This window comes from Sminthopsis crassicaudata, chromosome 3 (assembly GCF_048593235.1).
Source record: "Sminthopsis crassicaudata isolate SCR6 chromosome 3, ASM4859323v1, whole genome shotgun sequence".
In the NCBI taxonomy this organism is placed as follows: domain Eukaryota; kingdom Metazoa; phylum Chordata; class Mammalia; order Dasyuromorphia; family Dasyuridae; genus Sminthopsis; species Sminthopsis crassicaudata.
Genome location: NC_133619.1, coordinates 249252180 through 249278545, shown reverse-complemented (window position 1 = coordinate 249278545; position 26366 = coordinate 249252180). Strand labels below are relative to the sequence as shown.

Genomic DNA, 26366 nt, shown 5'->3' with positions numbered 1-26366 from the left:
AATAGTTCACGGGTGTGGGTTCCCCCTCCCCCCTTCCTGAACTGGACACCTGTTGGATTTCCTCAGGCAGTCAGGTCTTAGGCTTAGTGCCCTGTGCTGCTAAAACCCACATTAGTGGCTGGAAACCTGAGAAACCTGGATTGTTCTTTGACTGGGACCATGAGTTCCTAAGGATGTGCTTAATTCGGCCCTAAGGGGTCCTGAATCTCTTGACCTCCAGTGGGCCGAAGAGTATTCCCGGCGAGTTTCAATGACGGCCATCAGCCTTCACACAAAGATTACATTTTGATTTCTGGGATCAGGGGGACAGGATCCGTCTCAGTTTTCTTTCGTTACACCAACCCCCCACCTCTCTGATTTACCTGAAACCGCAAGAAATGCCCAACACTGAAGTTTGATTCTTTCCTGCTAAGTCACTGAGCCCTGGGATCTCACCTTTCTTTTAGAGTCCCATAAGCCTTCTAGCCACAGTAAATTGCAAATTACATGGGAGATTTTTGCTTGTTTGGGGTTTTGAAGGAAGATATCAGTTTCATCCTGAAAGACCACTGAAGAACTCATTCAACACTGTAGAAAGCATTTGTGGGAATTATTGCTAGGCCAACATTCAGAAAAATGTAACACCAGCCTTGGAAAACCAGTTGCCTTTTAAGAGATGTGTTTATTAGCACCACTACAACATGCATGATGTAATGTAGTGAGGTGGCTTGAATATCAGCCATGGTAAATGCTGACTTGTTGGGTGTTCGTTCTTGTAACTCCCACTCTTTCTTTTCGTATTTGCAGTGGGACAAGCAGTTTGTTTTACATTATACTTCTGGAGGGTAGAAAACAGGAGTCAGAGTTTGCAGGAAGAAAAGTTACAGTTAACAGGAAGAAATATAATGTAAATAGAATATTTGCCAGCTTGTTGCCCTTTTTCTTCTTTGAAGGAGGGAAGGAATCCCGGAGGAGACTGCAAAGGTGAAACATGTTGTGGTGTATGGGGAGCCATGTTTCCATTTGCTTGGCCTGGTAGAATTTAATTTTGTGCATGAAATATGAAGACCTAATTGATTAGTATTCAAAATAGCTTTCACTATCAATATAGTTAGCCTTCTTTTATACTTATATTACTGGTATGTTTTAAGTAGTTAGTATACATAATTGTGTATATGTACATAGATATGTATGAATGCATGTGTACTTATATGTGTGTATGCAATCAATATGTGTATGTATAATTTATATGTTTTTACATATAGTTGTAAGGATCTAATGAGATAATAATTACAAAGTGCTTAACAGTATCTGGCATATAGTAAGCACTCTGCAAATGTTAGTTATTACTGTTATTATTATATATTCTGTCTGGCTTTTTTTTTTTTTTTTTTTTTGGAGTAGCTTGTGATTTCTTGGATGTATGGAAGTCCTTGGGAAGAAATTTTATGGTTTGCAAAGCACTTTAATATACATTATCACTTGCTATTATTCTTATTTTAGAAATGAATGAACTTGCACAGGGTCCCTTATCTAGTAAGTATTACAATCAGTTCTTAGTTTGTTTAGACTGTAGGTTTTAGGACTTTGATTGAAGGCCATAATGCAAATTGGAAGTTACTCAGCAAATTATTAGGTTAGAATTGCCTGGGGTTTTATGCAATTGGTTTAGTGACTTGGTTAGGATCCCATAGCCATTGTACATCAGAATTGAGATAAATGGACTTTCTGACTTTCAGGTCTTCTCCCTGTTAATTAGGTTACCATAACCTATATCTATAATAGGGAAAAATATTGGGTGAATTAATGAATAATCAGAGCTCACATTTATATCATCAAAGAACAAACAAACAAACCTGTGAGATAGACACTATAATTATCCCCATTTTACAGATGAGCAAACTGAAGCTAAGAAAGGTTAAATTATTTGCTCAGGGTGACAATATAGTATCAGCAATGGTATTTTTTTTTTTTTATACTGCAATCTAATAATTTTGCTTAGGCAACATATTTTTTAGGATTTTTGACTATAAGCCTAATATTAATATTACTAATATTAAAATACATTACCACTTACTATTAATAATAATTATTAATGATAATACTAGGAGCTGAATGGTATAAGTCTCTATATTTCAATTGGTTGACAAATGCTTTTCTGAGTATCTGTGATATTTCAAGAAAACTCTTCTACAAATGCAGATTGACATTTACTTTGTGATTTATAATCATAAAGTTGTTTGAGGAAATGAAAGTTAGAGAAGTTAAATCCTTTACCTGTATGTTTCAAAGTTCGAACTTGGACTAAGGTTCCTGACTTTGAGGAGGGGCAGCTAACCACTCTAGAATGGTTCTGACTCTCATTGTCACCTAGTGGTACAATTGAAAGTACTCAAGGGCAACTAGGTAGTGCCATAGCATATAGAGGTCAGGGCTGGAGTCAGGAAGTCTCATCTTCCTGAGTTCAAATCTAACCTCAAATATTTACTGTCTGTGTGATCCTGGGCAAGTCATTTAGCCCTGTTTGTCTCAGTTTCCCTTTTTAAAAAAGAGCACTATCTCTGGAGTCAGAAAACCTCAGTTCAGTTCCAAATTCTGACATTACTTGTGTGACCTTGGATAATTTTCCTTCTCAGGAGTTGAAGTTGGTTTTCTACATATATGGTTTATGAACACAAAACTTTCCTGTTGTCAGAACATAAGTTAAATTAGTATTTGGCATATAAATTGTAGAACAAAAAGGGATAACTTTATTGCTTGATTAATTGTTCTTTCTGGCATTGTCAATTAGCTGACATTTTCTCTTTAGCTACAAGTATATACATTCCAGGTTTATATGTGAGACAGTGATTTACTGGAAAGAATTCCAAATTTATAATGATCCTTTCTCTGAAACTTACTGGCTCTGTGACCAAAGGCAACCCATTTAACTTTCCTGAGCTACAGTTTTTTCATCTGTAAAATGCTGATAATAATATTTGCACTGTTTACCTCATGGAGTTTTTAATGGAGATTTGTTGTTGATACTGTTGTGCACTTGTTTCAGTCATTCATGTCCAACTTTTCTTGACCCTATTTGGGCTTTTCTTGGCAAAGACATTGGAGTAGTTTGTAATTTTCTTCTCCAACCTGTTTTTACAATGAGAAAACTGAGGCAAATAGTGGCTAAGTGATTTTCATAGGATCATAGAACTAATAAGTGTCTGAGACTGGATTTGAACCCGTTTTCCTGACTACAGGCCTAGCACTTTGTCCTCTGTGCCACCTAGCTGCCTCTGTAATGGAGAAACCATTCTGCAAACTTTAAACTAGTAGAAAAATGTGAGCTGTTTTTATTATTAAGCACTAATTGTTATTGTGGGAATGGGTCTGAATTTATTATTTCACTTGGATAAGGAGTTCTGAGGTGAGAAAAACCCATTTAACTTTATCAACCCAGGATTTCATCTTCAGTGCAATATTACTGCACTATCAGTGCAATATTAGAGAAATATCTCAAGCATTGAGAATTTAAGTGATTTGACCAGGATCATATAGTGTACAAGTTATGACTAGAACACTTTTCCTTACTTCAAAGCCAACTCTATCCTTTATCCCATACTATCTATTATTAATGTATTTTAAAAGTAATTAACATCTTTCCAAAGTTCACTTCGTTCCTGGACTTCTCACATTGTCTGCTCCCTCGGCCCCTGTTGCCTCTCCTTTGAATGGTTGAATTCTCCCAGAATCTCCTTTTTAAAGATTCCAAGGCGAGTCATGTCTGAATTCCTCTCCAGGATATACTCCTGATAGCTGTATTTCTTCATCACCAGCAGATACCTTAATCTTTTCCATCCCTTTCTCAACTTTCTTTTATATGTTTTCTTCCCCATTAGAATGTAAGCTCCTTGAGGGCAAGGTGTGTCTTTCTGCTTTTATTTGTATTTCTCACGTAACTGGCATGTAATAAATGTTTAATAAATGCTTGTTGACGTGACTCATCTTGAGCTTGTTAAATTTAAGGACATAGTTTTCTTCCTTGATTCTACATTCTGATGATGGCTTCATAAAAACCTAAAATGATACTTAAGAGTTTTTCAAATCCCAAATTGTCTAATGGTAATGCCATTATGAATATGATCACATGGAAAATTTAAGAGAAGAAATAACCCATAACCCTCTGAATCAAGAAATTACAAGTAGGGAAGATGGAAATTATTTTGCCTCTTCAAAAGTACTCCATTTCACTCATTCATGCTTATACTTTGGAATACAAAATATAAAGGAATCAAATTCTCTGAAGTCAATCATCAAGCATTTTGATGAGTAATTAAATATTTACTGACTGATATATATTTCACATTGTATTAAGAGCTGTGGAGGAAAGAAGAGGGGACATGGAAATCAAAATACTTATAGGGGAGACAAGACTGACCTACATTAAGCCATAAAACAATATAAAGCAGTACAAAATTAATTACTAAATTATGGATGTTTGATTTGTGTAATAAGATCCTGTTCACAAAAGGGAAGATCCATGAGGCCTGGAATCAAAAGAAAAGCCTTCAGGAGGAAGTAAAGTATAAAGGATGAGTAGGAAGTTTGGGATAGTTAGCTCTTTGAATTCTACCTGTAATTTTTTTTTTCTGTCAAAGAACTCTGTTATCTCATTTAATCCTCAATCCTGAAAGCTAAGTGCTATTATTTTGCTCATTTTACAGATGAGGAAACAGAGGAAGAGAGAAAAGTGACTTGCCTAGGGTCACATAGCTACTGAATGTTTATGGCTAGATTTTAATTCAATGCTTCCCAACTCCAAGCCTAGTATTTTATTCATTGTGCCACTTAGTACATTAAGAATAGTATAACCTATCATTTTATTTATAATTTTTCCATCTAAAATAAATTTATACTTTTAGGAAGATGAGTCAGCTTGTTAAAAAAAAAAAAAAAGATCTGTGATTCTGAATAATTTTTACTGTGTTAACAAAAAGAAGCATTTCTTATGATTCAAGGAGATTTGTCTCTCTCTCTCCCTTCTCCCCCTAGGGATCTATATGCTCTGTACCTAGTCATGCAGTCTGGACCAGATCCTGAGGGCTGGATTCCCAGTGACAGTGTCCTCCCCCCCACCTTTTTTTTTCCTTTTCTTTTCATTTCTTTTTTTTTTTTTTTTTTTTTTTTTTTTTTTTTTACAATCTCTGGCTCACTAAACCCCTGACCAAGTTCTCTGGAGTTTAAAGCATTTTTTTTAAAGTTTAGGCTTAAGCTTCTATCTATGATTTCTCAAAAATTAGGAGTACAGAGATATTCAATGTACAATATGAATTAGATATGGGAAAATTTATATTTCCTATGCACACACACATACACACACACACACACACACACACACTAAAACACAAAGCCCATATTGATAGAATGACTTAAAAACAGAATTCTGTGACTTATACTATAATTACAATTTACTGGGAGGCTGAATCAAAATATAACTTTCATGAAAACCTAAAGAGTTTGCAGATCTTCTGATTAGGTTTTTTGCATTTCACACTCCAACTTTTCTTTCAATCCTTGCAGCACTCTTTCCCATGGTATTGTTACTTGTCATGGAGGAGGATAAAGACCAAAGGATCACTCAAGGGCTGACATATGATACCAAAATGGCAGGTTCAAGTTCTTTCAGTTCTAGGCATGTGACAATTTTTAGTCCATTAAAGTTCACTCTGTGATTCTTCCCCACTACCCATTTTTAAAATTTTTTGTTGTTGGTAGTTTTTTTTTAGCTGATATGGGGATTTTGCTCTCCATCTAATAAAGGAGTAAGACACTAATATTAACTGTTTATGATTAATCCAGTGCCTGGCACATAGTATGTGCTTATTAAGTGTTTGTTCATTGATTGATAGATAACTATAATATATAGAATACTATGAGATAAATATCTTATGTAGGAGTCTAACTTGGGCTTTGAAACCAACCTACTGTTAGCCCTAAGGGCTCCATTCTGTAGTTGTGGCCCCAAGAACAAGAACAACTATAATATTTTATTATGTAAGCATTTGGTATAGCATTATTTGCCAAATATTGTGTGTGGCCCATCAGTGAGGAAGGTTGGCTGATGTCCCAAGCGAAACCCAGCTTTATAATTAATAATAGTTAGCATTCATATGGCATGTCAAGGTTTGTAAACTCTTTACACATATCTCATTTAAGCCTCACAATAGGCCTGGAAGGTAAATGCTATTACTGTTGCTATTGTTCAGTTGTTTAGTTGTGGCTGACTCTGAATGAACCATAGCACTCCAGCCCTCTTTCATCCACTATCACTCAAAATCCATTCAGATTCATTTTCATCATTTCCATGACACTATCCATCTCATCCTCTGCCATCCCTCTTTTTTTTTTTTTTTTTTTTTTTTTTTAACTTTGGTCTTTCCCAACATCGGGGTCTGTTCAATGTGTACTGTATTCTCATTTTGTGGTTAAAGTATTTATGTTTCAGCTTCAGTATTTGACTTTCCAGTGAGTAGTCTGAATTAATTTCTTTAAATATTGACAGATTGGATCTTCTTGCTATCCATGGGACTCTCAAAAGTCTTCACTAGAACCACAGTAGCTATGTATCCTGGTGTAGTCGTTCTTTCAATCTCAGTTTCCTTATCTGTAAAATAAGGAGATTATATTTCTGGGCTATGAGATCCCTTCTATCTTTAAAATCAGTGATTTGTTTCATGTTGGAGACTGTCTTCGCCCCATATATCCATCTGCCTCCTTTTACCCATGCAGGTTTAAAGTTGTTTTACTAAAAGGAAAGCAAAGTAGAATGTGTTCTGCAGTTTTTCTTCTGGACATTATATTTATCAGAGATGTTACATCATTTCTCAGAGAACTTATAGTTTAAATGACAAAAAAAGAGCCAAATATGTATGTGTAAATATAAGTATATATATATATGAATATGCACACATATCTATATATAATATATATTTATGTATGTGTGTATATATACACACATACATATGGATGTATAGTACTAGACTGAGAATTATCTTCTTGATTTCAAATTTGTCCTAAGACACTTCCTAGCTGTGTGATCCTAGGCAATTTACTTAACCCTGTTTGCCTGTTTCCTCATCTGTAAAATGAGCTAGAGAAGGAAATGGCAAACTACGCCAGTATCTTTGTCAAGAAAACCCCAAATTGGGTCACAAAGACATGGGCTAGACTGAAAATGACTAAACAATATACATATACATACATTTGTGTGTATCTGTAGTTTACTATTCCATGCTGCTAATTTGGTTCAAGATAAACCCTAACATTCTTGAGAAGATTCAGGGCTAAGAGGCATGGTTCTCAAATATTTTGCTAATGACTAAGCTATTATTTTAAGAGAAATTTTGAAAGACTCTTTCAAAAAGCAAGGAGTGGCAAGTTATTCGGGCCACACTCCATCTGGTGTGATAGAATTCAAATGTATAAAGGGATCAATGCAAAAAATACAGGGTTGTTTTTTTTGTTGTTGTTTGTTTTTGTTTTTGCCATTATATGTAGCTCACAACTAGCAATGGTTTTTGCTTTTAGGATTTAATAATTGGTATAAAATAAAAGAAGTCTGTAATCAGGAGACAGGGTGTAACTATGGTTTAGATATTTCCCAGGAACAAGATTGCACAATTTCAAAATATTTCATTTTGCAAAACATACTGTAAAATATGTATTTGAAATGCATAGCTGGTACCTTCTTCCTTATGCTCTTAAAAGTAATTTCACAATAATAGATTTAAACCTAGAAGGGATATTAGAAATCATTTAAGCTGATCCTCTTGTTTTGAGTTTCGGGAGTTTGAATAATTTGCCCAAGGTCAAATAGATATTCTGTGAAGGATTTGGGATTCAACTCCAAGTTAATTCTACTCCAAATTCAACTTTATTGCCCTTAGATTATGCTGCTTCTCCATTTTTATTCCTTTAAAAATGTTGAGAGTTTATTGGATTTCTTAAATTGGGTCTATTATTAAAGCAACCCATAGGTTGTGATAAGGGTTAGGTGATATTAAAAGAAAATGAAAAAGGATGCATATATTTAGTGTTCTCCGTTTTGCTGTTTGGGATAATAAAAATAGTAAGAATATCTAATATTTATATAGCAAAGTATCTTATTATGAAATAATAATCTCATTACATTTTCCCAGTTGTTTTTCAATCATGTCTGACTCTATGACAACATTTAGAGTTTTCTTGGCAAAGATACTGGTTTGCCTTTTCCTTTTCCAACTCATTTTACAAATAAAGAAACTGAGGCAAACAGTGAAGTGTCTTGTTTAGAGTCACAGAGTTAAGAAGAGTCTGATGCTGAATTTGAACTCATGAAGATTAATTTTCTTGACTACAGACCCAGCACTCTATCCACTAAAAAGCTTAATTGAATATATCCTTGTAAAGCATTATTTCTGAAAACATATTTTTATAAAGCTTTTTTCAGAATGTCCAGAGATGGAAAAAACCCAAGACATGGATGCCCTGATGGGACCCAAGTAGAGGGACTAAGCTGTGGAATCCTTTCACACATTTCCTGTCCCCTTCACAAAGTATGCATACCTATTGAGCTCAGATACCACTGTTGGTGGAGTCCACCTTAGATTACTAAGGGACAGGTATAACCCTGGTTTGATGATTTCTTAAATAATATACTCACACAATATTTCAAAGCACTTTCACATCTATAATTTCATTTTATCCTGGCAGCAGCTCTGTAAGATAGGGAGGACTAGTTTTATCACTGTTTGATAGATGAAGGAAATTGAATTGTAGAGAAGTTGTAAATTGTCTGTCACATAGAACAAGAGACTTAAACTCCAATCTTCTGACTCATAACATGTATTCTTCCTGCTGGGACACATTGCCTTTATAAGAAACAAATAGTTCTTTTTTTGTACCTGCCATTATTTTAAATTTAGTTTTAGCTTGTTTTAAATTTAGTATCTAACTTTCAAATAGAGAGTGAAAAAATCCTAACTTTGTATTTTAATAATTAATAAAATTTTCAAGGAATGAAATTAAATAAAGCTCTTTTTTCTTTCTTTCTTTTCTTTTCTTTCATTCTCCAGCTAATGAGCATCCACTCAGTTTCCAAGGAACTAGATTTCTAAAATTTTTTCTTGCTCTAAATCTATGATCCTATAATTTGATTAACAAGTTTTGCCCACATTTAGTCACCATTACTTTATTTTCTTTATTGCTTTCAAAGAATAAGGAAAGGGTGTTTATTTTGCTTAGGTTTATATAGTTCCTCCTTTCAGAGATAGTTGAAGTGTCATATAAGTTTATTGTCTGAGAAATCATCAAACAAAGGTTATTTTTGTTCCTTGGGAATCCAGAAGGAACTTCACCAAAAATAACATCTCTCAGAGATCCATAGGAATATTCACTTTGTGAGGAGGAGGAGACTATGAGAAGATTTCAGATTCCTTTCCATATTTCTGGGTTCCATGATGGCATCCATCTTTTAGGCTTCCATACATCTCTTAAAATTCTGCAGATAGCCACATGCAAAAGTACTTTCAGGAATAACAGATATAAATAAACATTTATTAAGCTCTTATTCTGTTCCAACCATCTTGCCAATCTCTTTCCAGAGAAAAAAGACAATTCCTACTCTAAGAGATCTTATATTCTCAAGACAGAAAACAGCTCAAAAAAGGAATCTGGGAAGTAGTGGAGAGGTGTGTGGGAGGAACAAGACAAAGTGAAAGAGTGCAATCAGGGACAGATCCAGGAGAGAATGAATGGCCTGGGTACTTCTTGAAATTGTGATCCCAAGCAGGGACTTACCAATTAGAAAAAAAGGACTGCACGGTGGTGATATCTTCAGGCAAGAAGGTTGTTGGTACAGAATCTGGAAAGGTTAGCAGGAAGAGAAGGAGAAATAATGTTTGCTAATAGATTATTAAGCATTATGAGAAGCTCTAGGCCAGGGAGTGTCTTTATTAGGCTGATTGCATACCAGGATTTAGGCTTTGCCAATCCACATTCCCTAATAACTTTCTTGTAGGGTTCTTAGAAGTACTTGTGGAGGGCATAGCTTTGTTTTAGGATGGCCCTATGATCCGATGTAGTCTCAGAACAAATTACCCTATATATTTCATTTCTGTGGGACCTGTAAAATGAGGGGCTTGAGTTAGATGATTTCTCTCATGTATTCCAATTCTGCAGAACTTGAATTAGATTGCTGTATATTTCTGAGGAGACAATTTGGTTGGATAGAAAGAGGATTGGATTTGAATTTAAGAGCTTTGAATCTCCATTCTACTTCATACTAGATGGGTGACCTGGGGTTTATCATTTAACCAGAATGAGCCTAATGTCCTCATTTTTTTTAAAAAATAGGGATTTTAATATTTATACTTATTTCATGGAGCTGATAATTAAAGAAAGGAATGAGGATAAAAATACATCAAGCATTTTGTTCTAGAGTGCCATAGAAATGTAAGCTATAACATATTACATACCTTAGAGGTAGGTGGGTAGTAAAAATGGTTAAAGCATTAGAGTCAAAAAGACCTTAATTCAAATCCAACCTCAAAAATTTTTAACTTTGTGGCCTTGGACAGATCACCCAACATGTTTGCTTCAGTTTCTTTAGCTGTGGAACAGGAATAATGAGAGCACCTTCTTCCCAAGGTTGTGAGTGATCAAATGAGATATTCATAAAATATTTAGCATAGCATTTGGCATATAGTATGTGTTGGATAAATGCTTATTTTATTCCTTAATTTCTTCCTTTTTATCAAAAGAAGGAGAGAGCCTTGGCTTTTTGTCTAACCCACCAGAGGGCAGCTAGATGGTCCAGTGGATAGAATACTGGGCCTGAAGTTGGGAAGACTCAATTTTCAATTTGGACTTAGATATTTCCTAGCTGTGTGCCATTGGGCAAATCATTTAACCCTTTTTGCCTCAATTTCCTCCTCTGTAAAATGAGCTTGAGAAGGAAATAGCAAACCTCCCAAGTGTTTTTGCTAAGCAATCTCAACAATAACAAACCCACCGGAAATTAGTGATTCAATTTTGGAATCAAGGAACAACTTAATCCCACCTTGGTTATATACTGGCTTTGTAATCATTAGCAAGTTGCTGAACCAATTAGTACTCACAAGCAGTGGTCTAAGACTGTTGTCAAAAGCTCTGATTTTAAGAATTTTGGGGAAGGAGTCATGACTTCTTTGGCTGGCAAAGCTTATGAATCTCCTCTCAGATAATTAAAAAATATTTTAAATAGTATTTTCAATATTCTTCTTTTTAAAACCTTGTGTTCCTTTTTTTTCTCCTTCTCCTTCCCCTGCACAAGAAAAATCAGATCAAAAGGGGAAAAACATGAAAAAGAAAAAAAAAATTAGCAAACAAATAACAACTAAAAAAGGCAAAGATACTATATTTTGATCCACATTCAGTCTCCATAATTCTGTCTCTGGATGTGAATGGTAATTTCTATCACAAGTCTATTATAATTGCTCTGAATCACCTCATTGTTGAAAAGAACCAAGTCCATTACAATTGATTATCACATAATCTTGCTGTTACTCTGTACAGTGTCCTCTTGGTTCTGCTTACTTCACTCAGCATCAGTTCATGTAAGTCTTTTCAGGCTTTTCTGAAATCAACTTGCTTATCATTTCTTATAGAACCATAATATTCCATTGCACTTATATACCATAATTTATTGATAGATATTAGAATGATATTTTAAAATATACTGAATAAAATACAGAGCATTACAGAGGAAACTAATTATGTTAAAGTCATCAAAAACATTTCCGAGAAGAGGTAGACTCTAGATTAAGAAATCTTTTCCCTAAGACTTGCAGAACAGCTGTCATCTGCATTAAACTGGGAATTTTTCCACATAGTTATTACCATAAGATAATAAAAAAGATGATTGCACATGAAACTGGAAATCTCTTAAATAAAACCTACAATTCCTTTTAAATATATAGTAAAGTTATCATGTATATTTCTTTTTTCCTTTTTTTTTTTTCCTTCCCTACTGTCCCCTACCCTGAGCTCTCCTGCATCAATTAAATCATAGGTCAGAACAAAAAATAATTCTCTGGGCAAATTCTGAGAAACAGAATTAAGGTGCCTCAGTGTTTGTTGGCTGTCCTACCCTGTACTGACATGTTCTTAAAGAAGCATAAAAATGTCATTCTCCTGGGAATGACTCATTAAACTATTCTCTCACTTATTTTCTGACACTAAGGATAATGACTTTTGCTCCAATCCCTATCCAGAGGATGGGGGTTGGGAAAGCAAGTTTTGACTGAGGGGATGGGAGAGAAGGGAAGGTGATCCCTAGATAGAGTTTAGTCTAAGAAAAGGGCCAGAATGCTGATCAAGACAATTTGTGGATAGATTTTAATTATCAGAGGATAAGAACTCTGTAAACTCAACAATTTCTGTACTTTGGGCCCTTTTTTGTTTTGTTTTATTTTTATTTCATGTCATGCATGGTTTCAGGGAAAAGTTCCTGAAGAAAGATTCCAATCTGATAGTAGATGAATTACCAGGCCATCTAAAGAAATCAGAACATTCTTAGAGGTCATCCCAGTACCCTGAGGGAAGCAAGAAAAACAACTGAGGAGATAGGCCAGGAAACAACTATAACTGCTGATTTCTTCCTTTCTAGCCAGACTATCCCAATACCTATAAGGTTGCAATTTGCCAGAGTGATTGACTGATACCAGGACAATCAGAATCCCAAGATTTTAGGGGTAGAAAATAGTTTTAGAGATCATTTTATTTTACTATGAAAATGTAAAATATTTAGATTAACAAAACAACAAAAAAGAAATTGAGTAACTGGGAAAGAAAGAAAGGAAGGCATCCTCACAACTCTTTCTATGATACAAATATAGTTTTGATAACTAAACCAGGGAGAGACAAAAATACAAAAACAAAACTGCAGATGAATATCCCTAGTGAATATTAACACAATTTTTTTACTTCTTTTTATTTTATAGTACAGTGGATAAAATTCAATGGAACATGGAGAAGACTTGAATTCAAATATGGCATCAGATACTTAAGAGCTGTATGATCCCAAATAATTTGATCTCCATCTGCCTTAGTTACCTAACTCAATTACTATTTGACACAATACTAGAAAGAAATGTTAACCATAGCTTTAAGACAAGAGCATGAAACTGAAGGCACAAAGACAAGCACAGAAGATACAAAATGATCCCTTTTTTGCAGATGATACAATTCTGTCCTTAGAAAACTTTGAAGTCCACTAAAAAAAACAAGTAATAACTTCAGCAAGTATGCAGAATATAAAATAAATCCACACAAATTACCAATATTTTTATATATAACCAACAAAACTCATCAAGAGCTAAAAAGAGGGGCAGCTAGGTGGCACAGTGGATAGAGCACCAGCCTTGAATTCAGGAGGACCCGAGTTCAAATCTGATCTCAGACACTTAATACTTACTAGCTGTGTGAACCTGGACAAGTCACTTAACTCCAGCCTCAGAAAAAAAAAGAGCTAAAAAGAAATTTCATACAAAATAATTATAGATGCTATAAAATATTAGAAACTATATTAAGATTCACCAAGGGACTATAGGAGTATAACTACACTATACTCTTTGCAAAAATAAAGACAGACTAATAATTGGAAAACTTTTAATTGCTCATGGGTAAGACAATATCATAGTAAAAATGAAAAGCTTGATAAGGAAGAGTACCAAATTTCAAAGTGTTCTATAAAGTAGCAATCATTAAAATGACCAGTTAAATAAGAAAGAGGTTGATTGATGGAACAAATTAGGTATAAAACATACAGGAACAAAAATACACAACATGATGTTCAACAAATCCAAAGAGCTTAACTATCGGGGTAAGGACTCATTTATTTGACAAAAACTGTAGGGAAAAGTAGTCAGTTATCTCTTAGATCAGCATCTTATACCATCATACATCATGATGAGTTCCATAGGGATAAATGACCTAGACATAAAGGTAACTTCATAAACAAATTAGAGGAACAAGGAAGAAATTATCCATTGGAACTATGGATAGCGTAAGAGTTCATGGCTGAACTAGTGAAAGAAAGAACTGATTTGCTAGACAAAGACTTATATTTTCAGAAATGACTAATGTGGAAAATTGTTTTGCCAGTATATGCAACTATGTTTTAAAGGCTTTATTTTTCTTTCTTTAATTTGGGAGAGAGATATAATGGTAGTGACAGATGAGTATTTAAAATGGTTGCTGGTTCAAAAAATATATACTTTTAAAAAGCATATGCATAATAATTGTGAAGCTACCAGGCAATATGTAAAATTTTCCCTGCTTCGGCACCAGAGAGGGGTCAGGGTACAGAAAGAAAATAAGGATTTTATATATTTGGGGGCAATTAGATGGCACACTGGGCTTGGAGACAGGAGGATGTGAGTTCAAGACCAGCCTTAGACATTTAATAGCTGTGGGATCCTAGGTAGGTCATTTAACCTTTGGCTAAGTTTTAATAATATAATGAAGATAATAGCACTTAATCTCTATGTTGTAAAAAAAACAAATGAGAGAATACTTATAACATGTTTAGCACAATGGTTGACACATATTAAGTACTATGCAAATGTTAGCTATTATTACTGTTATTCTATAAAACCTACTATGTAACAAATGCTTTTACAAATATTTTCTTATTTGGTTCTCATGATACTACTGCAAAATAGGTATTGTTATCCCCATTTTACAGCCAAGGAAATTGAGGAAAAATGAAGGTGAGTGACTTGCCCAGCCAGGGTCTTCCAGCTAGGTCTTCCTGACTACAGGTTCATAGTCCATCCATTCTGCCTCTTCTTTCCTTCAACCTGAATCATATTTTCTACCATATTACTTGTACCCTTCTCTTCTAAAAGACCATATTCTATCACATTTTCTTTCACTGCCTTCAAAGACCAAAACACTCTCAAGTGCCTAGAGTCCCTTACTATCAAGATTAGGAATTGGAGGATTCTTTTGTTAATCATGCAAATTATGGAACATTTGGATCAAGTGGACTTGAGTTCAAATCCCAGCTCTGCCACTTAATACTTATGTGATTTGGGGGCAATTTACTTAACTTTTTGGGGCCTCAGTTTCCTTAGCTGTAAAATGAAGGGAATAACTAGATGACCTTTAATGTCTTTTCCAGCTTTAAATCTAATATCTTAAACTGTGTGTTTGATACTGTTTGATGATAATAAGTACTTTAAAAAGTACAATGAAACAATCTCAACTTCTAAGGATTTTTTTGGCTAATTTTTTTGAGTGATACAAGTTGTGAATACTTTGTCTAAAGTCCACGAACTTCTACTTGTGCTTTATTTGGAAGGGGTCACTAGGGTTTCCATCTTTTTGTAAAGTATTTGTCATTCTGTTGTTAAGAAATGTGAGAGGTCAGACTTTTTATCAGAAGAGAAACTAGGAAAATGTTTGCCTAATAATTCATGTACCCCTGTGAAGAATTGAAATCAGCATTTATGAATCTTATCTGCTTTCAATTTTGTAGGAAGTTAGAATTTCATTAATATTCCTTAATGTAACTTTGCTATCATTCACTATATTAATTGTACTCATATTTTCTGTTTAGTATTTGATCCAACTTGAACTTTGTATTGGACTTTTTTCAATGATTTAGCTAAGTAGAAATTTCCATTATCTTCCTTCTCTCTAATTATCTTTGCTTTTCTGAGCTTCTGTAGTAAAGATTTTAATCGATGTAGTTGTTTGCTCTGTTCTTTGTGCTGCTTTGGCTCTTTATATAAGGATAACCTTTTATCTTTTGCTTGTAATTGTTGATTTTGGTTATTAAGAATTTCTGCTGTACTTTTACTTCTCGTTTCCATTTTACATATTTCTTTTTCATTATCTTAATAGTATTTAATTTTTCTATTATTTTCTATTATCACCTTTCCTTCTTTGATCCTTAGCAATTTGGACATAGCATATTCCATTTTGGGTAGGATTGAAATGTTTTTACTCTCAATATCAAATATTTTAAGACAATGAATTTGTTTATGACAGCTATATTATTTTAAATTATTCTTTTCTGATAATTGGTATTTTAATTGGATTCATAAAACTTAAAAAGAGCTTTTCAAAATTTCATTCTAAGTATGCTCCTCTTCAATGGATACTTAATATGAAGAAATGTGACATATACATAAGTCTAAGCAACTAAGTTATTCATCCTCTTAATGCTCCCTCTCAGGCAACTCTTTCGATTGTAAGTTATAGTGAAGTTTTGCACTAGTAGAGGGAATTATCTCATATAAGATTACCTTATAACAATAACATGACTAGCTCTTAAACCTCTATCTTTATTTGACTTGATTTAAAAAATTGTCAGTGCATACAATGTAGAATGCAAGAATTGGTATCAGGAAGAAATGTGTTTGAATTCTACCTTTTAGAATCATTTCAGAAAAACTTGGGAGGACTTATATGAACTGATGCAAAGTGAAGTGAGCAGAATCAGGAGAACACTGTATGTAGTAAACAGCAACATTGTAACAATGATCAATTGTGAAAGACTGAACCATTCTAATATATACAGTGGTCCACAATAATTCCAAAGGATTCATGAAAAATGCTAACCACATCTAGATAGACAACTGATAGATTCTAAATACAGATTTGTTTTCCTCTTGTTATTTTTTGTGCTTTTTTCCCATGCAGTATACTATTATGAAAAAATTATGAAAAACATGACTTCATAGTTATAATAGGTATTATATTTTTTGCTTTCTCAACAGATGGGGGAAGAGGTAGGAAAAGGGTATTTGGAACTGAAAAAGCAAAAATCAGATCAAATTCTACTGCTCACATTTATTGGTTGTATTACCATAAATTCTAAATTTTTCTAGGTCTCATTTTATTCATCTATAAAGTAGAAATAATGATACTTGTAGCTCACAGGTCACTTAAGAATTTAAAAGAGATAATGCATATCATAGCTAAACTTAAATTATTACATACATATTTCTTATTAGAGTAAAATACATTCTTTAAGACTGTTCTCCAAAAAATGTGCCTATGCAAGTGATGAAATTTAATTAATCAGCAAGCATTTATTGGGCTCCCATTATATATTCCAGGCTCTATAGGAAGGATTAGAAATACAAAGAAAATGAGTTTACTTTCTTCAATGAGCTCACTTTCATTTAGTTGTTTAAGATTTGGTTATCAATGTAGTCACAGAGGTAGCACATTTTTATGATCCTTTGATTTTCAAAATAAGAATAAATTATGCTTAGCAAAGTATACAGCACATGAGTATTTCATAAATATTTGTTTACAGATTTATTTACTTATATTTGTATGCGTGTTTTCCCCCTTTGAAGTCAGGGGCTGTTTTCATTTTTTTTTTATCTGCAGAACTTGGCACATAGAAAGCATTTAATAAAAGCTTTTTTAATTGAATTGAATTGATAACTGAATGGAGGTCCAAACACTATCTGTTCTCTTCCAGAGTGATCCATTGTCACTCAAAAAGAGCTCAGCCTAGTACAAAGAAAAAACCACTAGAAACAAGTGGATTAAAATATCCATTTTCCCAAGTTATGATACATTGGGGGATAAAAAGCTAATTGAATAACTGTGTCAACATCTATATCTTATATAGATATTGCAGATAGACATTGCATAGGGATCATAACTGAACAGATGGGAAAGATATAGAATCTCATCTGAGAAACTGATCAGCATTTTCAGTGAACCCAAGCAGGTGTTACCTGTGACCAAAGCCTATCTTTTTAACATTGATAAACTCTCAATGACAGACAGTGTAACATAGTGAATAGAGTCTTAGGTTTAATGTCAGGAAGAGTAGAGTTTATATCCTGCCTTTGATTCTTACTAGTCGTAGGATGTTTAACACTAAGAAACTCCCTAAGATTTTATCTGTTCATTTTGACAGCTTGGTGGCAGAGTAGTTAGAACACTGAGCCTAGAGTCAGGAAGACCCAAATTGAACCCAACCTCAAATATTTACTAGCTGTGTGACCCTGATTAGAAAAGTTTCAAACTCTGTCTGCCTCAGTTTACTCAACTGTAAAATGAGCATCTACCAGAGGAAGCTAAATGGCACAGTAGATAGAACATTGGTCCTGAAATGAAAGGAACTGAGTTCAAATGTGACATCAGACACTTAACATTTATTGGTTGTGTGACTCTGAGCAAGTGACAACCCCAATTGCCTCTCAAAAAAAAAAAAAGTGAGCACTTATCTCTCAGTGTTGTGAGGATCAAATGAGATTTATGTGTCATTGTCTTGAAAGTAGTAAGCATTACATAAATGCTTATTCCCTTCCCCCTTTGTATTATGTCATAGTAGGTTGCAATATGAATTGTGACAGGGAGACTTTGCTACAAATTCTCCACTATGAAGTGGATTTTCACATTTGCATAATCTTCAAATGAGTCTCTGTGGTTCCAAGACATGGGCCATATAGGGACCATATAGTTCAACTAAAATCTCAGACAAATTAAAATCACAGGTGATCTATTGGGTGATAAAAAGATATATGGTGGGTCTAAGTAGACTGTGAATATGCAAAAAAACATCAAAGTCATGCATGACATGGAAAAGACTGGAAATACCATAAGAGCAAGAGTTAGATAGCTTGACAGTCACAAAATATTCTAAGATCCAGAGAAAGGATTCTATCATGCAAGATATATCCTCTATGGAGCAATCCAAAAACAGATTTATTATAGAAATGGAATGATTTTCCCCAGAATGCAGTGATTTCTTCACTGAAGGTCTTTAAGCAAAAGCAAGATTAATAATGACTTGTTAAGTTTGTTGTTTTTAGATATGGGTTGAACTATATGGTCCTTAATATCACTTACAATTCTGAAATTTTGTGATTCTGGAAATTATATAAGGCCTTGGACTTTTTGCTTAGGATTTGCTTAGGATGAAAAAGCACATACGGCTTACCATTTGTTCTGGGTTAAGAAGTGTCTATTCTAATATCATGAATTCATTAAAGTATTAATGTGAGATAAGATATAATACATTATATTAATAACACAGGTCTAGGTCACTATGGGTATATATGCCTGAATTAGGCTGGTAGGATGTGAGCTAGTTCTAAGACTTGTGTTTTGTTTTTAGGAAAAATTTACATTTGTTTTCAGTGAAATCCAAATCAATAAATTATTTCTTATATCTGGTGAAGCTAAGTTTAGAGAAGGATGATCAGTACTGTATAATCTATAACATGTTTTGTTTAACCTGTGATTTCATTGGTGTAGGAAATTCCTAGTGAGAACAATCAGTTCTGTCAAAGCAGATCAATACTTACTTTTCACAGTGAATGTTGAAAACTATCTTTGTATGTATTTGGAAAAAATAAAATACTGTTAAAAGAATTTTGAAGAAAAAATGCTTTCTTTGCAACTTAGGATCTTAGAGACTTTCATTGAGAGGTAAAGATTACTGATGAGAATTATAGAACCAAAAGTTTATGTCAGAGGTGGGAAATAGGTATTCTTTACTCTTTCACTGATTTTCCATGCTACCCTTATGGCTATAAAAAAAAGTCAAGCTATTTACTCTCCTTTGGGTTTGTTTGTTTTTTTAACCCACAAGATCCTTCTTTTGATCATGGTGCCCCATGAAATATTATTCTACTCAATAAAAATTTATATATCTTATGTAATCTTATACCAGAAAGGTACATTTTCTAGAAAACTGCTGAGAACCCCAGTCAGAAATTTCACAAGCATTATTTCTATATCAAGATTGTCAGAATTGTTTCCCAAAAGGGAATTGGAGTACTTTGAAAAAAAAAAAAGATTTCCATTTGCTATTTTCTTGCCTTGCCTACAATTCACTTTTCTTCCTTTGCCTAAATTAGCCCAGCTTTACTAAGCTTGGCTCTTCCTTTGCTAGAAGCAAACTCTGAGCTTTGGAAAAAATGCATCAAACACAAGGATAAATGGAACAACCAATAGTTCCCTATGACAGACTCCTAGTTATGGCCTTTAATAGGAAGGTGAGTAAATGTCTATGACTGCTTTAAAAAAATTGAATAATGATGCACACTATTTTTTCATGATTTGCTTTTTTTTTTCCCCACGGCAGTTTGAAATTAGCTTCACGTAGTTTAATGGTTGGCAATATGTAAAAAACAAGAGTTTGTTAATTTTCTGTATATTTTTTCCATGTGTCACAATTGATAAGCAATCAAATTTAGGAAAAATATTTGTCTTTCTGCCACTATGAACAGACTTTGTGAATAATTAATGGGAATTCAGGTATTTGGCAAATTCCAAAATGCCAAGCTCAACAGATTATAATATTTTATGATCAACAAGGAAAATGTTGTTGTTGTTTTTTTAACCAATATAAAGAACAGGAGGTATGACTATAGCATCAAAATGCTACTTTGGTAGTTAGAAAGGTAGCTTGGTAACTACACTCATGGGTCTTATTAGTTTTCTTTACTGTTTTTTTCAGAATTGGATTTCTCAGCTGAAGGTTAATGTCTAGAATATTGTCGGTATTTTAAACAAATTATCAAGTTTGACTACCATCCCTGGGGTGGTGAGAGGATGAGGCTATCAGAAAATAGTACCTTCTAACCATTCTTCTCAGCTTTAAATGTAGAAAATATTTCCTCCCATCTCTCTTGAGGTCAAGGCTGCAATGATATGTTTATATATAGTTAGACCGTACTTGAAACAAATTTGGATAAAGGACCTTCCAGATTGAAAAGGAAATAGATTAAGGGATAATTGTGCTTTAGTAAAGAATTTTGTGTGTGTGTTGAGGCAATTGGGATTAAGTGATTTGCCCAGAGTCACACAGGTAGGAAGTATTTCTAGGTTTTTGAAGTCACACTTGAACTTGGGTCCTCCTGACTCTAGGCTTGGTGCTCTATCCACTACAAAAGAATCTCTAAATAATATCTATTGTGTTTTTAGAATTTTACTCAGTTTATGAATATTTTAATTACCTGTTTGGAAGGGACCTTTCTATTTTATAGAATAAGGTAAACCTGTAATAGTTCTTAACAAGAACAAAAAAAACAATACTTTTCTCCTTCACTATTTCTAGACTCAGATTCTTTGTCCAGAACAGACATTAGCTATTCCAGACCTGCTTAATTTGAAATAGATTTTTTACAATCTATCACATTTAAAAATTAATATACTTGGGATAAAGGTAGTGATTTTTGCCTTGGAAATACTATTTCTATATTCCTGTTTAACTACAACACCGCATTAGATACTCTTATCTCTTTTTTTCTCCCAACTATTATATTGTATCTCTTTATTTTCTTCATTATATTTCCCTGTATTTTTTTTTTTTTTGCTATTCTTAAATTTTTAGCTTTTAGGATTTGAAATTAAGACTTAGAAAGAGACCTTAGAGATCATCTAATCTGAGCTCTTCATTTTACATGAGTATAAACTGAGACTTCAGTGTAAAATGACATGTTTTAATGGTCATACAGGTAACCAGGCCTTTGATTTGAGTCCTTGATTTTCTGACTGTAAATCTATTGTTCTTTCCATCATATTCCCATTAAAGGAATAGGTAGAATATGTGATTAACTTGCTTAATATTATACACAGCATATACTTAATAAATGTTTAAGATGATTGTTTCAGGATCCAGAGACAATTAATATAGTATAAGTAATATTTTATTGAATAGCAATTAGGATTTGACTATTTTGTATTTATTTTCTTTATATTTATTCTGTATTTATACATGTGTATCTATATTTATATATGTATACATTCACACACATATATTTATGTACATATACACATTTTTGTCACCCTCCCATTAAAAAGTAAACCCTTTTTAATGATTGCTTCATTCTTTGTATTTGTATCCCTAGTGTCTATAATAGTGCTTAGCATGTAGTAGATAATTAATATACTTATTGTTTGATAAGAATAGCTGGTGAAATCCTTGCAAAACCTTTTGAAGATGCAAAAATTTTGGCCAGCATTTTTGCAGACAAAGAAACTGAGTCATTTAAAAAAAGACACTCAGAAAATTGAGTGTTTGTGTTTATATTAAATCCTATCATAGCTCCTAATTCCAATCCAGTAATGTCTTATGTGAATAGTAAGTCTAATATCAAAAATACCCTGTCCCTGGGTCCAGTAGAGAAACTCCTTTAAGATGCAATGGGAAATGTGTCCTGAACATCCAGCGTACCATCAAAAAGAAAACAGGGAGTAGGAGAGTTTTATCAGAGGACATGAGATCTTCTCAGATTTTATATACCTGCTTTATTCTGGTTCTCTGGCAGCTAACTTTGATCCTGGATCTCTTATTGCAGCTTTAATAGTAATTGACTTCAAGTTTCAATCCAGCTTGTATCTTGTTTCCATTCCTGTGTTCTCTTTTCCCATAGTGTATCTTGAGAAGACAAACCAATTTGGACTCCTTGAAATCATAGGAATATCATTAACCATTCCTTTCCACACCCTAAGAAAAGGGCTTGACTAGAATATTCAATTCAATAATGAGATCAAAGCAGATAGCTGAATCTGAAGGGTGTTTTGCATGATTTGTGTACCTAAAAATATTTCAGATTTCTATAGTGCTTTAGGGCTTATGAAACACTTTCCTAATAGCATCTCTGTAAAAAGAGTAGTTATTTCCACTCTACAGATTGGGAAACTGTGGCTGAGAGAGGTTAAATGATCATATAGCTCATAAGAGTCAAAGCCAAGATCTCTTCTCAGGTCTCTTGATTCCAAGTCCAAGCTCTTTCTTTTAATACTGTACTACCACCCAATTTCTAATATTTATATTTTGGGTTTAGAAACTTTGAATATATTTTTAGAAACTGTTCTTGCTTGTTCACCATGTGCTATAGAAATTAAGTAAAGTATTAAAGTATTAAATATATTATTTAAATAATTAAATATCATCTGTCCTTTTTTCCATTTATTAAATAAATATTTCAGTTTCTGCAATACTATTATAAAATAGTCTACCATCATCAGTAAGTGTTATCTGTAATGGGGATAAACTAGAAGCCTTCTTAGTACAATCAGGAGTTAAACAAGGATTTCTATTAGCACCATTATTATTCAATAGTACTAGAAATACTAGCTATAGCAATAGCAGAAGGAAAAGAAATTGAAGGAATTAGACTAGGTAATGAGCAAAAAACTATCATTCTTTAGAGGTGATATGATGACATACTTGGAAAGTCCTAGAGAATCTATTAAAAACTAGTTGAAATAATTAACAACTTTAGCAAAATTTCAGGATAAAAAAAATAAACCCATATAAATCATCAGTATTTCTGTGTAGTACCAGAAAGTCCTGCAGCAAGAAATAGAAAAAGAGACTTCATTTTAAATAACTATAGACAGTTTAAAATATTTAGGAGGCTATCTATCAAGATAAGTATAATTACATAAAATACTTTCCACACAAAGTCAGATCTGAAAAATTAGAAAAATAGTAATTACTCATGGATAGGCTAAGCCAATATGATAATCTTAATTATATCTTAATTAATTTACATATTATATCTTATATCTTAATTAATTTACATATTCGATGCCATATTAATAAAAGTACCCAGAATTATTTTATACAGATAGAAACAAATAATAACAAAATTCATCTGGAAGAAAAAAAGGTCAAGAATATGAAGGGAATTAATGGGAAAATTTGTAAAAGAAGGTAGCCTAATAGTACCAGATTTCAAACTATATTATAAAGCAGTAATTATCAAAACAAACTACTACTAGCTAAGAGAAAAAGCAGTGAATCAATGGAATAGATTGGATATAAAATACACAGTAGATAATAATCATAGTAATGTATTATTTGATAAACACAAAGATAAAAGTCAGGGACAGAAACTCACTATTTGATAAAAATTACTGGAAAACTAGAAAGTAGTTTGACAGAAACTAGATAAAGACCAACATGTCACATTAGCTACCAAGATTACATGATTTAGATAGAAAGAATGATATAAGCAAATCAGGAAAGCATGAAATAATTTACTTGTCAGATCTATAATAAGGGAAGAATATATAATTAAAGAAGAGATAGAGAGCATTATGTGATGTAAAATAGATTACTTTTATTTCATTAAGTTAAAAAAGTTTTTGCACAAATGAAACCATTGAAGCCAAGATTAAAAGGAAAGCAAAAAAACTGGAAGGAAATTTTTACAGCAAGCTTCTCTGATAAAAGCCTCATTTTTCCAATAAAAAGAAAACTGAGTCAAATTTATAAGACATATGGTTAAAGAATATGGATAGACAGTTTCATATGAAGAAACCAAAGCTATTTGTAGTCATATGGGGAAAAAAGCCTTAAGTTATTGTTGACTAGAAATGCAAATTTAAACTCTGAAGTATCACACCACACTTATCAGATTGGCTGATATGACAGAAAAGGAAAATAGTAGATGATGGAAGAAATGGGGGAGAAATTAGGACATAAATGTATTGTTAGTAGTGTTCTGAACTGATCCAACCATTCTGGAGAACAATTTGGAACTATACCCAAAAGACAATAAAACTATGCATATTCTTTGTCCACTACTAGCTCTGTATCCCAAAAAGATTTTAAAAATTGGAAAAGTGTATGTATGTACAAAAATATTTATAGCATCTCTTTTTTGGTGGTAGAAAAGAATTGGAAATTGAAAGGATGCTCATTAATTAGAGAATGGCTAAACAAATAGTAGCATATGATTATGTTGGAATTCTACATAAGAATTATGAGCATGATGGTTTCAGAAAAACCTGGAAAGACTTACATGAACTGAAACAAAGTGAAGTGAGTAGAACAGAACATTGAACAGAGAAACAGCAGTATTGTACAATAATCAATTGTGAATGACTTATTCTCAGCAGTACAAAGATGCAAGGCAATTGTTAAGGACTTATGATGAAAAATTCTTTTAGCCTCCAGAGAAGAAACTAAATACATAATATTGTATTTATTATATGTATGTATTATGTAATAATGTGTAATAATTATGTATTAAAACATAAATACTTATTGCATATCAAAACATACTATTTTTTACTTTTATTTTTTCCATAGTTTTAATGAGTCTGTTTTCTTTCACAACATGGCTAATATGGAAATATTTTATTTCCATATATATGTAGTTGTGTATGCATGACTATACATATATAACCTATATCCGGTTGCTTGTTGTCTTAGGAAGAGGGGAGATATTGGATGAGCTCAAAATTTTGAAAAACAAATCTAAAAAATTGTAATTGGAAAAAACCTTAGAAGTAGCAGTTATCTTTTTTTGATAGAAGAAATTATAAAACATGATTAGTGACTGATACAGCACTAATGTTCCTTTGATTCAAACTTAATTAAAATCAATCTTTTTTACCTACCAGCCGATATACTATCTTTTAAAATGTCTAGAAATGTGTTTGTAGTCACTTGATTATGCAGGATTAGCAAGGTTTGTTTCTTTCATGTGACTGCCATCTTTACATGCTGCTTGGTGAATAGTAGTGCTTAGAAGTTAAATGATTAAGCTCTTTTCCAGGAATCAATAATGGAAATTAATTGGGTTTTATTCTTTAGTTATTTCCTTTCTTCTTTTCCATATAGTCCCCTCTGTTCCCCCTTTTCACTCCTCACTTTTCACCTCTCCCCTTTACCCCTTCTGCTTCCTTTCCCTTCCCTGAATATAAATCTCACCTCTGACTCTGTGACCCTGGACAGGTCACTTAAACTCTATGCTTCAGTCACTTTGTGATCTTAATAGCTTCTATGGATCTAATTATCATCTTTATGCAGATATTCCCAATATTTTTATATCCAACTTGAGTCTCTCTCTTCTGAGCTCTAGTCTCACATCATTAACTGCCTGTTGGGCATTTGAAACTGTTTTATAAGCAGTTTTTAAATCCATATGTACAAAATATTGTCTTTCCTCCAAAATCCATTCCTCTTCTGCATTTGCTTATTATTGTCAAGGAATACCACTCTCCTTTCACTCCACTCAGATTTATAACCTCAGTGAATTTTCAAGCGTTCATTCAAACTCAACTCATATATCTAGTCCATTGCTAAAGATCAACATTTTTTTCTCCACAACATCTTTTTCATGTCACCTCTCCATTTATATAATCATTTAATTCCGTGTGTGTGTGTGTGTGTGTGTGTGTGTGTGTGTGTGTGTGTGATTTTCCCAAACCATAGTCTGATCAGGACACTCTCTAACTCAGTAAAAGAGATGGGCTGTCATACACACACACACACACACACACACACACACACACACACACACACACACACACACATATATATATGTTCAAGTCCTAAGCAGCTCCATCATTCTTATTGTACATTTGATATTTATTATATATGTGAA

The 26366-nt window shown here is 33.2% G+C and overlaps 1 protein-coding gene across 1 annotated transcript in view; it reads left to right on the top strand.

The window, feature by feature from the left end:
* Positions 1 to 26366, top strand: part of CRACDL (CRACD like) — a 227623-nt gene that overhangs the window by 719 nt on the left and 200538 nt on the right. The window lies entirely within an intron of this gene.